Raw genomic sequence first — 14,199 nt, 5'->3', positions numbered from 1 at the left:
GATCTGCACTGACCCCCCCCCCCCCCCGCCCCTGTCATTCCTCAGAGCCTGCTCTCATGAGGTTTACTGCAGAAGGGAATGGTCTGGACCCTGTTTTCTAATTCAGTGAACTGTCTGTGAGCAGCTTTTTAACATTAGTCAAACAGCTTGATTTGCATTGGTGCAGAAGAAAAGAATGGCTGGCTGGACTCTGAGGCCCAGGTCCTCAAAGGTATTTTGTGCCTAACTCACATTGAAATCAGTGGATGTTAGGGGCCTAAATGCCTTTGAGGATCTGGGCCTGACAGCCTATCAGCACTTCTGAGATCTGCTTCCTGAATGGAGAATGATGCTTTTCTACACAGGGAAACTGACAGCACAGATATAAAGGAATAAATTATTTTGCTATAATTATGCTGGTGTAATTCCCTTGGGTGACTTTATGTATGACTAAAATGACTTTATTCCAGAATAACAACTCTGATTTGGAGTAATCAGGTAGAAGTTTGGGGTTTTTTGGTCAAAAATTTGTGGATGAAAAAATTAGTCAGAAACTGGAAAATTGGAATTTTTTGCCCAGCTCTCCTTCTAATTGTTCCTAATTGTTTCCTTTCCTTGATCTTCTTTCCTTTTTCTCTTCAGTATTGTTCCCAAAATTGATTGCTGTAATTGTGATTAAAAGGCTTGAATGACAATACAAGGTGGAGATTTGCTCTAAATTATGAGATTATGTGGGCTTTATTAAATTTTCTTTTACTGAGCCCAAAAAGAAGAAAAGAAAACTATTTCTGAGTAAACAAAAAGCCACTCTACAACCCAACTTTCTCTGCTGTTTAAATAAGGCCTTTTAACCTTTTAAGGTTTCAAAGAAGTGGTTCTGTGATTTGAATAACTTTTAAGGGGTTATGCCCTCAGTGAAAATCCATTGACTTCAAATAATGCTCTTTGTTACAGCGATCAGTAGCACAACCTTAGTGTAAGGTTGCACAGATGTAAAAGAGAACAGATTTTTCTTCTCATCTCTTTTTTACTGGTGATGATGGATTAGACTGGAAGAACTCAATTTGACTTTAAGAATCAAGGGTGAGTTTGTAGGGCTGCCTATTAAAAAGCTGACAAACAATTTTATTTTTTATTTGTAAACTAGTGAATTTAGTATGGAGTCAGTAATTGGAACACTATGATGTCATATTTAGTGTCAGTTTTCAGAGTAGAAGTGCACTTTAAAGAAACTACACTTCCATAGTCTTCCTAATTCTGGACAATTCTCCTTCTTTTTCTATTTTTGGTTTAGTTTCTTCCTTACAGTAGAGAGTGATCATGTTCTGGCATGTTTCAGCACAGAAACTCAAGACTTTCCCCCCCATTTACTTACCAATAGTTCTAGGTATCAAACTGCAGTAGAATCTGAATGCTAACCTTGTTCAATACCAATATACCATTGCCATCTAGATTGCTATTGCCTTACAAGCTTGTTGCTGGTTTGGAATCCTCACTTATATCCATTTTAGCTTTCAATAATCAATTCACAGAGCAAGCTGTGTTAGTTTAGATTCAGAAGATGACTGTGTTGAGGAGGCTAAATAAAAAAAAGTTCTTTGTCCTCTGTTGTATCTTTAAATTGACTGCCATTAATGCCCAGAATTAGTAACCTCAAGAGGCAGCATGTACCAGACACCGTTTTTGCTCCCAAGGTACAGCATTATTATGTTGTGAGATATTTACAGAGCAGTTTATTTTGGGCTGGGTTAAATTAGCAACTTTGCTTTCAAAAATACCATCTCAGGGATCAAGTCAAAGTACACACCAAATCACAAGTGTTTCTTAGCTCTTATGTTGACCTTAATACGTTTGCAGAATTAATCAGAGAAACATATGGTATATTTTGTTGTTTTAACTCCTTTTAACCAGCTTTCTCCCACACAAAATGTTTCTACATTTACATACAGGCCCATTTTCAAATAGAATTAATTCCTGGTTCTCTGGCAAAGGGGAAATAGTATGGTTCAATGAATAGGGCAATAGAAAGAAATTCAGGAAACCCAGATTCTCTTCTTGCTTCTGACTGTGACCTGGTATGTGGCTTTAGGTGAGTCACTGCTCTCCGCTCTTTCTCTCCTATCTTTGGTCTATTTGGACTGTACACTCATCGGGCAGAGGCTGTATTGTCCTCTGTACAGTGTCTAGCACAATGGAGCGCTGACCTCTATGGGTGTTACCCCTACTCATGTTGAGTGGTACATTATCCCATGAGTAGTCTCACCAAATCAAAGAGCCCATGAGAGTAAAGTACTATTCACTGTGAGTAATGGTGCCAGATCTTTACCTATGTTACTGTATTATTTTGCTTGCATGCCCTTCTGATCCCTAAATTCAGTACAATTTATTTATAGATTTATGTACATGAAATCTGTTCAGGGAAGAATACATTGTAATCAAGTCTTCAGGAACTGAGGAAATATGTTAACTAATATACTTTTGCATATTGAAAGATAATGAATGTCCTGAATCTTGAGATAGAAAACAGTTCATTAGAAAGTCACGTTCTCTCCACAGAAAGTATAACAATTTACTGATCCACCTGTAATAATGACATGAGTTTTTCTTTATTTACTTAAGCATTTTGTTTCCATAGAATCATAGAATATTAGAGTTGGAAGAAACCTCAGGAGGTCATCCAGTCCAACCCCCTACTCAAAGCAGGACCAACCCCACCTAAATCATCCCAGCCAGGGCTTTGGCAAGCCGGGCCTTAAAAACCTCTAAGGATGGAGATTCTACCACAACCCTAGGTAACCAATTCCAGTGCTTCACCACTCTCCTAGTGAAATAGTTTTTCCTAATATCCAACCTAGACCTCCCCCACTGCAACTTGAGACCATTGCTCCTTATTCTGTCATCTGCCACCACTGAGAACAGCCAAACTCCATCCTCTTCGGAACCCCCATTCAGGTCGTTGAAGGCTGCTATCAAATCCCCACTCACTCTTCTTTTCTGCAGACTAAATAAGCCCAGTTCCTTCAGCCTCTCCTCATAAGTCATATGCCCCAGCCCCCTAATCATTTTTGTTGCCCTTTTCTGGACTCTCTCCAATTTGTCTTTTCTGTAGTTGGGCCCCCAAAACTGGACACAATACTCCAGATGTGGCCTCACCAGTGCCGAATAGAGGGGAATAATCACTTCCCTCAATCTGTTGACAATGCTCCTACTAATGCAGCCCAATATGCTGTTAGCCTTCTTGGCAACAAGGGCACACTGTTGACTCATATCCAGCTTTTCGTCCACTGTAATCCCCAGGTCCTTTTCTGCAGAACTGCTGCTTAGCCAGTTGGTCCCCAGCCTGTAACAGTGTATGGGATTCTTCCGTCCTCAGTGCAGGACTCTGCACTTGTTGAACCTCATCAGATTTCTTTTGGCCCAATCCTCCAATTTGTCTAGGTCACTCTGGGCCCTATCCGTACCCTCCAGCATATCTACCTCTCCCCCGCAGCTTAGTGTCATCTGCGAACTTGCTTAGGGTGCAATCTATCCTATCCTCCAGATCTTTAATAAGATGTTGAACAAAATTGGCCCCAGGACAGAGCCCTGGGGCACTCTGCTTGATACCGGCTGCCAACTAGACATCGAGTCGTTGATCACTACCTGTTGAGCCAGATGATTTAGCCACCTTTCCATCTACCTTATAGTTCATTCATCCAATCCATACTTCTTTAACTTGCTGGCAAGAATACTGTGGGAGACCATATCAAAAGCTTTGCTAAAGTCAAGGTATATCATGTACACCACTTTCCCCATATCCACAGAGCCAGTTATCTCATCATAGAAGGCAATCAGGTTGGTCAGGCATGACTTGCCTTGGTGAATCCATGTTGACTGTTCCTGATCAGCTTCCTCTCCTCCAAGTGCTTCTCCCCCTCTCCCCTTATTTTCATTTGCTAAAGGTCTGTTGAATGTCTGAGATCTGGCACGCAAAAACATGAACTAAACCTTGGGATGCAAGACTTCCAGACATGTTGTACAATCTACTGTATCCTACTAAAGATAGTATAAGACTATTAGAAATGAACTGAATGGATGAGGAATAGTCTTTGCATTAAGGAGTTAGGAGTCTGTCACTCTGCTGGCATCCCTGCAGAGGCTCACATAGCAAAGCCATCACACAGTGCTAATAACAGGTTTCAGAGTAGCGGCTGTGTTAGTCTGTATCCGCAAAAAGAAAAGGAGGACTTGTGGCACCTTAGAGACTAACCAATTTATTTGAGCATAAGCTTTCGTGAGCTACAGCTCACTTCATTGGATACATTTAGTGGATAATACAGTGGGGAGATTTAGATACACAGAGAACATGAAACAATGGGTGTTACCATACACACTGTAATGAGAGTGATCAGGTGGTAATAGCTCACCTTACCTGATCACTCTCGTTACAGTATTTTCCACTGAATGCATCCGATGAAGTGAGCTGTAGCTCACGAAAGCTTATGCTCAAATAAATGTGTTAGTCTCTAAGGTGCCACAAGTCCTCCTTTTCTTTTTACAGTGCTAATAGTGTCACTTACCCCACAGCCATTCCAATGTCCCATATGCAGTCACTGACTGTGTGGGGAGTGGGCATGTGCATGAGGGGAGTTAACAATGTGTGAGAGGAAACTGTAGGAGATGAAATCAATGTAATTTTTCACCTCTACTACTTGCAATGGAAAACATGTAATAACAGAGTATAATTGAGGTCTTACAAGATTCGTTTTTTTGCGAAAACCCACTAATTAATTAAAAATCTAAAATGGAGCTGGAAAAAGGTTGGGTTTTTTTTACACGAAGACAGACAAGCAGTTGGAATTATATGAAATAGGAAATGATTGTTCTAAACAATTATCCTAAGAAGAAGTCATATGATTACTTCATTATACTCTGGTCACTGTTAAAAGGAAACTGTATCTGAGCTTTTGCAGTACTGTACCTCCCTCTGTGTAGAAGAAATAACTGTAGTAATTCATATACTGTCACTTACATACTATAGTGATGAGATAGAGAGAAAGATATATGGTGGTACAACTGTTGGTAAACACTTATGCTTGGATTTTTAAAAGCATGCATGCCTGAGTGTTCCAGACACGAAATACACAAAGTGTTTTTAAAAAATCTCAGAGCATTAAGATAAAATCAATATCTCAAAGCATTGAGATGAAAGGTACTTTGGAATGAGGTAGAACTTGGTCACTTTTATACTCCAGTAATCATCAGTTGCTAGAATAGCCCCATGGGAGCTGTGGGCAGCCAGCATAAATTAGAGTTGCCCTGACCAGTGCTGATTGACTCAAGATCTAGGGAACACAAAGATTACTTATAGCCACCTTTGCTCCCCCTTCAGTCTTGTGCCAAATGCAGTTTGATCAGGTTGGAGGATATGGCCTATAGTTTTTGAAACCACAAAACTTGAGATTTGATGGGCCTGATTTTGATGTCATTTACATCAGAGTAAAACAGGACCAGATCCCTTGAAATCCATGGTTTTACACCAATATAACAATTGTGAGAGTAAGATCAGGCCCTCTTAGTCTTAGCATCAAAGGAAAATATTGCTTCCTTCTTAGGGAAGTTTTCCTGCTTCATCACTTATCTTTTAAGGAACTTAATAAGACAAAAAGAAGTGCCTAGAAAGGTGGAGATGTTCTTAATGGATAATTTCTGAGATGAAATCTTGCTGAAGTGAATTTTTATGGGTTTGGGCAGGGAAGATTTGCTAGGTAAAACTGAATGGATATGATCTAGCACTTGAAGACAATCCTTTCCCCTACTCCTCACCCAAAAAATCGCTTTGTGTAGAATTTTTTCTCCTGTGTCTGTTGAAAGGTCATGATGCTACCACAAGAAAGCAAGACTGCTATAGAACAAAAATCCTCATGGGCCTGTTGAGTAAAGAATAGCAAGTGAAGGTGTCCTGTGGGATGTGAAGGCATAGTCAGAAATATAGTGAGAAGCTCTATATCATATGGTTTCAAATGAGTCTTGAGGTTATTAGCATTTATCAATATTATTATTTAACATTTATATTGTGGCAGCACTTAGTGGCTTCAACCAGGTCAGGTTGTCATCTGCGCTATACTAACATATAGTAACTGGCAGACCCTGATCCAAATTGTTTACAGCCTCAGCACACTGCTACATGGAGCGGCAAGCTTAACCAAGAGGCTGCTTTATGCTGATGATACTAATGGGATACTTGTCAGCCTTGAATCATGAATGTCTGTAGAACATTTTGAGATCCTTTCAGATCGCCCCTCGTTCTCTATTCCTCTGCTTCATGTCCATTCTTCCTTCCCTATACTCCTGTACTTCTTTCTTCCCTTTCTGTTTCTTGTTTCCCTTCTTTCTTCTGCCATCTCCTACTTTCTTTAACTCCTTCAGGTCTGGCTCTCATTCCTGCACAAGAGGTATTCTAGGTTTAATGGGATACTAACAATAGCTTGAACCAGAAGTTGTCAAATATTTCAGATTAAAATTATGTCAGAGAAGTGGGGCTCCCTTCTTGTGATTGGGCTGCTAGTGGTTGCTACACTGAGCAGATATTGCCTCTCAGAAGGTGAATAAGTGAGCATGGAAAGCAGTGGCAGCTCAGTGCTGTAGCTCTTGGTGTCTCTAAACTGAAGTGTGGTTTGCCTCGATCTCTGCTCCTTTTCTTATTTTCAATAAAAGTTGATTCAAAAGGGTTATACAACTTTTGATATAGCTTTTCAACTACTGAATTAAAACTAAAAAACCTGCCAAGGGAGGTGGGGAAGCCAGATTGGAGGGGGAGGAGGTGAGAGGTGGAAGAGGGGGAAGCAGATAGAGGTGTATGGATAAGTCTTAAAAAGCCAAGAAACTTGATTTTGTTTTTGTTTTTTAAAAGGGAGTGGGGGAGAGGGAATTGCAGTGAAAGAAATAAGATTTATATTTTCAGATCATTCTCAGGGACACCATCACAGGGCCTAATAACATCAGCCACACTATCAGAGGCTCGTTCACCTGCACATCCACCAATGTGATATATGCCATCATGTGCCAGCAATGCCCCTCTGCCATGTACATTGGTCAAACTGGACAGTCTCTACGTAAAAGAATAAATGGACACAAATCAGATGTCAAGAATTATAACATTCATAAACCAGTCGGAGAACACTTCAATCTCTCTGGTCACGCAATCACAGACATGAAGGTCGCTATCTTAAAACAAAAAAACTTCAAATCCAGACTCCAGCGAGAAACTGCTGAATTGGAATTCATTTGCAAATTGGACACTATTAATTTAGGCTTAAATAGAGACTGGGAGTGGCTAAGTCATTATGCAAGGTAGCCTATTTCCCCTTGTTTTTTCCTACCCCCCCCAAGACGTTCTGGTTAAACTTGGATTTAAACTTGGAGAGTGGTCAGTTTGGATGAGCTATTGCCAGCAGGAGAGTGAGTTTGTGTGTGTGTGTGTGTGTGTCCCCCGGGGGGGGGGAAGGGGGGTGAGAGAGCCTGGATTTGTGCTGGACATGGCCCACCTTGATTACCATGCACATTGTAGGGAGAGTGGTCACTTTGGATGAGCTATTACCAGCAGGAGAGTGAGTTTGTGTGTGTGTGTGTGTGTGTCCCGGGGGGGGGGGGGAACGGGGGTGAGAGAGCCTGGATTTGTGCTGGACATGGCCCACCTTGATTACCATGCACATTGTAGGGAGAGTGGTCACTTTGGATGAGCTTTTACCAGCAGGAGAGTGAGTTTGTGTGTGTGGTTTTTGGAGGGGGGTGAGGGGGTGAGAGAACCTGGATTTGTGCAGGAAATGGCCCACCTTGATTATCATGCACATTGTGAAGAGAGTTGTCACTTTGGATGGGCTATTACCAGCAGGAGAGTGAGTTTGTGTGTAGGGGGGTGGAGGGTGAGAAAACCTGGATTTGTGCTGGAAATGGCCCAACTTGATGATCACTTTAGATAAGCTATTACCAGCAGGACAGTGGGGTGGGAGGAGGTATTGTTTCATGATCTCTGTGTGTATATAAAGTCTGCTGCAGTTTCCACGGTATGCATCCGATGAAGTGAGCTGTAGCTCACGAAAGCTCATGCTCAAATAAATTGGTTAGTCTCTAAGGTGCCACAAGTACTCCTTTTCTTTTTGCGAATACAGACTAACACGGCTGTTACTCTGAAATCTCTCCTCGCTGTCGTTTGCATCAGTTTTAATTTAGAATTACTTTTATCTTATAAAAATCCCAGTTTTTTATGTAAACTATCGTCTTATATTCATCCGTGGTAACATTGATTGACTCTTTTAGAATCACAATAAGTTATTTCAGGATGTGCCAATACACTGCCACTTCTTCTATGGATGTAGCTTAAGACCTTTGGCAGCACCTGGCCTTTTGCATCAGCTCTGATAACTCACCAAAAAGTGTGGTGATTGCTTAAGACGACACATATACTGTCACATCATGTCATATGGAGATAAATTCGTTCCCACTGAGTATGTTTCTGGAGACAGTAGCTAGAGGTCCAGTTCTATCTCTAATATTAGATATAGAGAAGCCTCCTAATGGTTTTGGCAGATGAAGCTTGGCAAAAGTATACTAGCTCTCTCACTTCTCCACACAAACCACTTCACTAGTTTCTATATTTGTTTGATTCATCTGGCTGTTAAATGAGTGGAGCAATTGTATACGGTATGAAAGTTTCCTTACAATGCTTAACTTGATTAGATTCATTTTCCAGCATCTGATTATGGGTAATATATATGTTTCACATATGAATTCATTTAAGCCAAAATTTTCGAAAGTGCTGCAGATCGCCAGCATAGAATTGTCCTGGGGTAGAGTAGAACTCCCTGCAGGCCTAAGCATGCCAGATCTTAGTCCTGTGTCACCTAACCTTCCATCTTCCCCAGTGTAGGGTGGCAGAATGGAGTTCCATTATGACAATTCCCCACTGGTGTAGAGTTGATTAAACGTCCTATGCCATTGATGTACCTTAGAGCAGTCTACCTAACCACTGTTGCAGTCATGGCTAACACAGACCATCCCTCAGGATCAGGAGCCATAACCTGCTCCTTGATGCTACCTACTTGCTCTCCTGCTCTGATCACAGCACAGGTGCAGAAGAGACTCTCATCCTATGTATTTCACATCTGCTGCTGATGGTGAGATTTCTCACTCATGGACCTAACTAAAACTTTCCATAGAAGTGTTAAGCTAAGTCATATTGGTGAATTATTACAGTAAATCTTCCATTCTACGGACCATGAGTGGTTGCATTACAGAAGCCCAATTCCCTCGAGGCCCTCAAAAAACAGCTCTGCATCTATTCTGTGGACTTTTCTACCGACGTGTCTGCTCAACTAAACTACATAGGCTGGACTAATAACTGGGAGTAACATTTTCAAAAATGCTAAACTGATTTAGGAGCCTAAGATTCATTGACTTTCAATCAAGCATAAGGCCCTAAAGGCCTAAGTCACTTTTGACAATGAGTCTTAGACTCCTAAGGGCATGTCTTCATGGCATGGCAATGTGTACCACAGGGGTGTGATTTCTAAAGTGCAATAATGTGTTGTACTCTAATTGGCCCTGCTGGGGTACACTAAAAGGTTCCTAGTGGGTTTTAACCTAGTACTATTGGAAATACATCTGAAAGCACACTAAGGAATTTTTCGTGTGCACCAGCAGGGTCAACACGGACCATATAGTGAGCTTGAGAAATCATACCTCCATAGTGCACATTGCTGCACTGAATAGACATGCCCTATGCCACTAAGACAGTGGCGGATTAGCCACTGGGTCAATGAGGCCTGTGCCCAGGGACCCTGGCCAATTGGGCCCCCCTGGAAATATGGGTGCCCCCTGTGCTCCAACCCACTTCGCCCACCCCGACCCTGCTCCCCTGCAGGAGTGCTGGGTGGGCGAAGCAGGCTGGGGATGGAGGTTTGCAGGAGGAAGGGGTGGGGAAGGGCCCCCAATGGCTCTGGCACAGGGCTCCACAAATCCCTAATCTGCCTCTGCACTAGATGCTTTTGAAAATGTCACCCTTGATCCTTATATTGCTCATACCTGAGCTTTCTTGCTTCTGAATTCCTCTGGTTCTTTTGAATTCATTCTCACTGCAAGTAAATTGTTTCAGCAAATAATGAAGGCATGGTGAAAGCACCCCTCTGTTTTATACTCTCATCTTTGTAAAGATGTGTTTAGCTAAAAATCCCTGCCAGGAACAACTTGTGAAAATACTGGATTGTAATAGGCATAGGGACCAGGGAATGGTACACTGCAGTTTTTCAAGCTGCATAAACTTTATCACGTTCAGAATACTGTTGCTCATGTGATGAACAGCATCATGTCAGACAGAAAGAAATAGCTATACAGAGAAAACCCAATTATTATAGAAGATACCACATACTTCAAGTATGCATGAAGGCAAAACCGTCACTTAAAATTCCTATAGAGCATTCATGAAATACTAGGGAGTGAGGAGATGAAATGAAGGCAGAATTGCAAAAAACCTCAAAATAAATGATGGATCCTTCTTACAAGGATAAAGTGGGCAGTGTAATCTGCATCATCCCTGCACAGGGGATTCAGAGGGGCTGTGGCATCTGTTGCAAGATGTTCTAGCCTAGCTACAAAGTCTGATTCTACTCGACACAGTCCCCTGCACAGACAGATTTCCCAGGCATTGTGTGGGTGTGTGGCGTCGGGGGAGGGGGATGTTTCACCCATATACACAGACTTCACTGGGAGATTTGACTTGACTAAGGGCTGCAGGACCAGGCCATGGATTTTTTAAAGAGATAGTAAAATGACATGAGGTCTGGGCCCACCAAATGTGGCAGTGTCCCTTTAATACTGCTTTAGTTTTCTTACTAATTCACCCCAGCATGCAATTCACATCAATTACACGAAGACCAAGCAATCAAGCTTTATGTGGTTTAAGTAAAGTGAATTGGGAAGGTGAAAGTCACGTCCTCAACTCAAAGTGAGCACCCAGACTGCATTCTATGGAGTAGAATGGAGGCCACAGCCTCTCTGTGCCATTTTTGCCATTTGTTGGAACACAGGATACATGTAAACATAGACCCTTTCATCCTTTGGCCCCTCCTCTGTCAGTACTATTGGTGCCAGCATATGTGAGATGGCTTTGCTACCTGTTGGTCATGTGACAGAATACAGATCCCCTTTATGAGACTGGTAGCCCTTGACCAGAACTCTGGGGGGCCTTAGGTGAAGTAGCAAGCTTTGTTCTGGACCTTTGTACCAGAGATAATTTCATATATATACGACTTGGTGTGTGCTGTGAATTCCTAAATTTTGTAAATTAATGAGTAAATGATCAAATATGCTGGGGGAAAAAAAAACAATGAAAAAGGTGAAAAAATCTACATGGTTCCTTTATTTTGACAAATTTCATTTAGTTGTAATTGCCTTTATTTTACAATACAGAAGACTACCACAGAGAGCTGCAGATCAAGTTGGGTCTGATTTTTGCATCCTTTACTTATAGTCAGTAAAGCCATTGTTGTAAACAAGGGTTCTTTACTCATCTTAATCTAATCTAATTTAGGTTTAGGCCTCACTACAACACTCTGCCTCTAGGACCTGATCCAAAGCTCACTGAAATCAATGGAAAGACTGTAAGGATATGTCTACACTGAAATAAAACATCCACAGCTGGCCAATGTCAGCTGACTCAGGCTTGTATGGCTCGGGCTGTGGGGCTATCATATTGCACGGCAGATTTTTGAGTTCAGGCTGGGGTCCCAAAGCCCAGGCTCCAGCCTGAGCCTGAACATTTACACTTCAGTTTTATAGCCCTTGCAGCCTGAGGCCTGTGAGCCCAAGTCAGCTGACATGGAACATCCCTGGGTGTTTTACTGCAGTGTAGACATCCCCTAAGGCTTTGGATCAGGCCCTTAAAGGTGAACTCCTACTACTACTACACACCAAAAATGTAGTTTGTACCTTTTACTGTTTCTTAATGATGTATCAAGTTGCATTAAATGTTTTTGCAAATTATTTATATTAGGAAAAACCCATGATTTGACTTTGGTTTTATGAAGCTTATATACTTGAAGCAGATTATTTGAATGAACCTAAGTATATAGATTAAATGACTAACTAACAGGAACGTGACATGATATTGTCACTACTTTTACTTGTGGCACTATATTCTTTCTCAATAAAGTGCTACCCACTTGCAGAACTATAATCTCACTTGGAAAGCTAGACTAGAATTCATTCTGCAAGGAGAGCAAATACTTGTTGCTGGTTCCATCTAACAGATATTTACCTATAGTAGATTAAAGCCTTTTATGTTAATTATACACAGAATGACTAAATTTGGCCTGCTAAATTTGGTCAGCTAAGATTTATGCTTATTTTTGAAGGCTTGTTTGTGAGCTGGCCTGTTTTCTGATTCAGAAAATATTTTAAAGCATAGAAGATTAAATTGCATTTAGGTCACACAGCTAAACAAAAAGTATGAGTGTTGTGCTCAGTCACAGTTTACTATTTATCGTACGATCTGCTTTTTAAAAATGTACCTAGCCCCAAATCCTGGGCAGACTTATTAAAAACAATACACATAATTCATTAACCAGTGTCAACAAAATTATACTCCCATCCCATACATTAATTTATATTCCTTCCTGACAGTCACCCCCATCAAGAAAGGATAGACCATTCTGAAGGTCATCAGAGTCTGGATAGGCTAAACTAATGAGGGAAGTAAATACCAGAGCCAAGAGCCTTTCAGAGACTACTTCCTGCTTCCAGCACCCAAACATTCAAACTTAGGAAGAGAATAAAGGCCTGCTTCTCTTTCTTAAACCAGTGTTAATCAGGAGTAAGTCCGCTGAACATATTGGTACTACACTGGTGTAAAACTGGTCTGAGATGAGACTCAGGCCACAGCCTCTCTATAGCTCAAACCACATAAGAACTTCACAGATTAGTATTAACACCTTGTATTGCATGCAGAAGCAAGTAAGAAGCCAGTGCAGTCTTTAGAGAATGGGTAGAGCATGTCACATGTGGCTAATGCTGCCAAACTGGCACCTAGCTGCATTTTACATCGACTGTAGCTTTTTCCAAAAAGTACTCCATATAGATCACCTTGTTGTGTTACCGTCTGGAGGTCACAAAGGGAAGAATAAATGTGGGGTTTTGTTTCATTATTTGTTCAGTTTTCCATCTTTATGTACAGTAACTGCTGGTGTAAGTCATCACAGATTCCTGCTTGGCTTTGTAGGCCTGAACGTGCTATTACTATAAAAGGAACCAGTGAGCTGTAAATACCCAGTTCTTCCTGATGCCTATTGGGGATCACTCAAGCACAAACTGACATTTTTCTAGAGACTAGAACAATAAAACCTTCTCATGCTAGATTCTGACTCTAAACATTTAGTTTCTCTCTGCTGCATTGTTTTACTTTATTTTATTTTTGTTAGGAAATCTATCTAAACCATCTGAAGCATTGGTCCTGCATGGGCAATGACATTGGTAAATAGGCTGAATATTCATTAGCCTGATGCAACTGCTAATCAGCTGTTTCTTTTATTCAATAGCACTCTGAACAAATCAGGATGAATAGTAACTTTAATTCCTTTATTCCTACAGTATTAATCTTCAACCAACGGATTCAAGATAGAAAAAAAACCCTGTTTATTTGCACAATCCGTTTCACGGCTGGGTTCATGTTTTAGTTTAGATCATAAATAGGTAAGTTTGTTGGTCTCTGTCTCCTCATAGAAACATGGATGTTTGAGATGGAAAAGTCTTATTAGTTCATGTCTGTTGCCCTTGCTAAAGCAAGATTCCTCCTACAATACATATTAGTCCCTAGCAGACACTTGCTACAACAAAAAACACCATATGACCTGGTACTATTGAATTTCTGACCTAGAGTACATCCGATGTGGAATAATAGAGGTGTTGCTTTTTCGGAGTAAAGTATATTGGTGCTCTGGGATCTGGTCCTGCAAACCATTATTTATAGGAATAGTGCTTTCTCACACAAGTAATCCAAAAGAATTTAATAGAACTATTCATGTGACTGTGCACCATTCAGATAAGCAAGGGCGTGCAGGAGTGGGGCCATCATGTATTGCTATGTAGTGGGGAAACCTGAGCTTGTGCAGTTCATATGCATCTGTTTAGTGCTATTAGTCTCTCCTTATTGTGAGTACCAAATTCAAACTGTTTTTCATTAGATCAATG

Source organism: Caretta caretta, chromosome 5, assembly GCF_965140235.1.
Source record: "Caretta caretta isolate rCarCar2 chromosome 5, rCarCar1.hap1, whole genome shotgun sequence".
In the NCBI taxonomy this organism is placed as follows: Eukaryota; Metazoa; Chordata; order Testudines; family Cheloniidae; genus Caretta; species Caretta caretta.
This window is presented reverse-complemented; position numbering follows the sequence as displayed.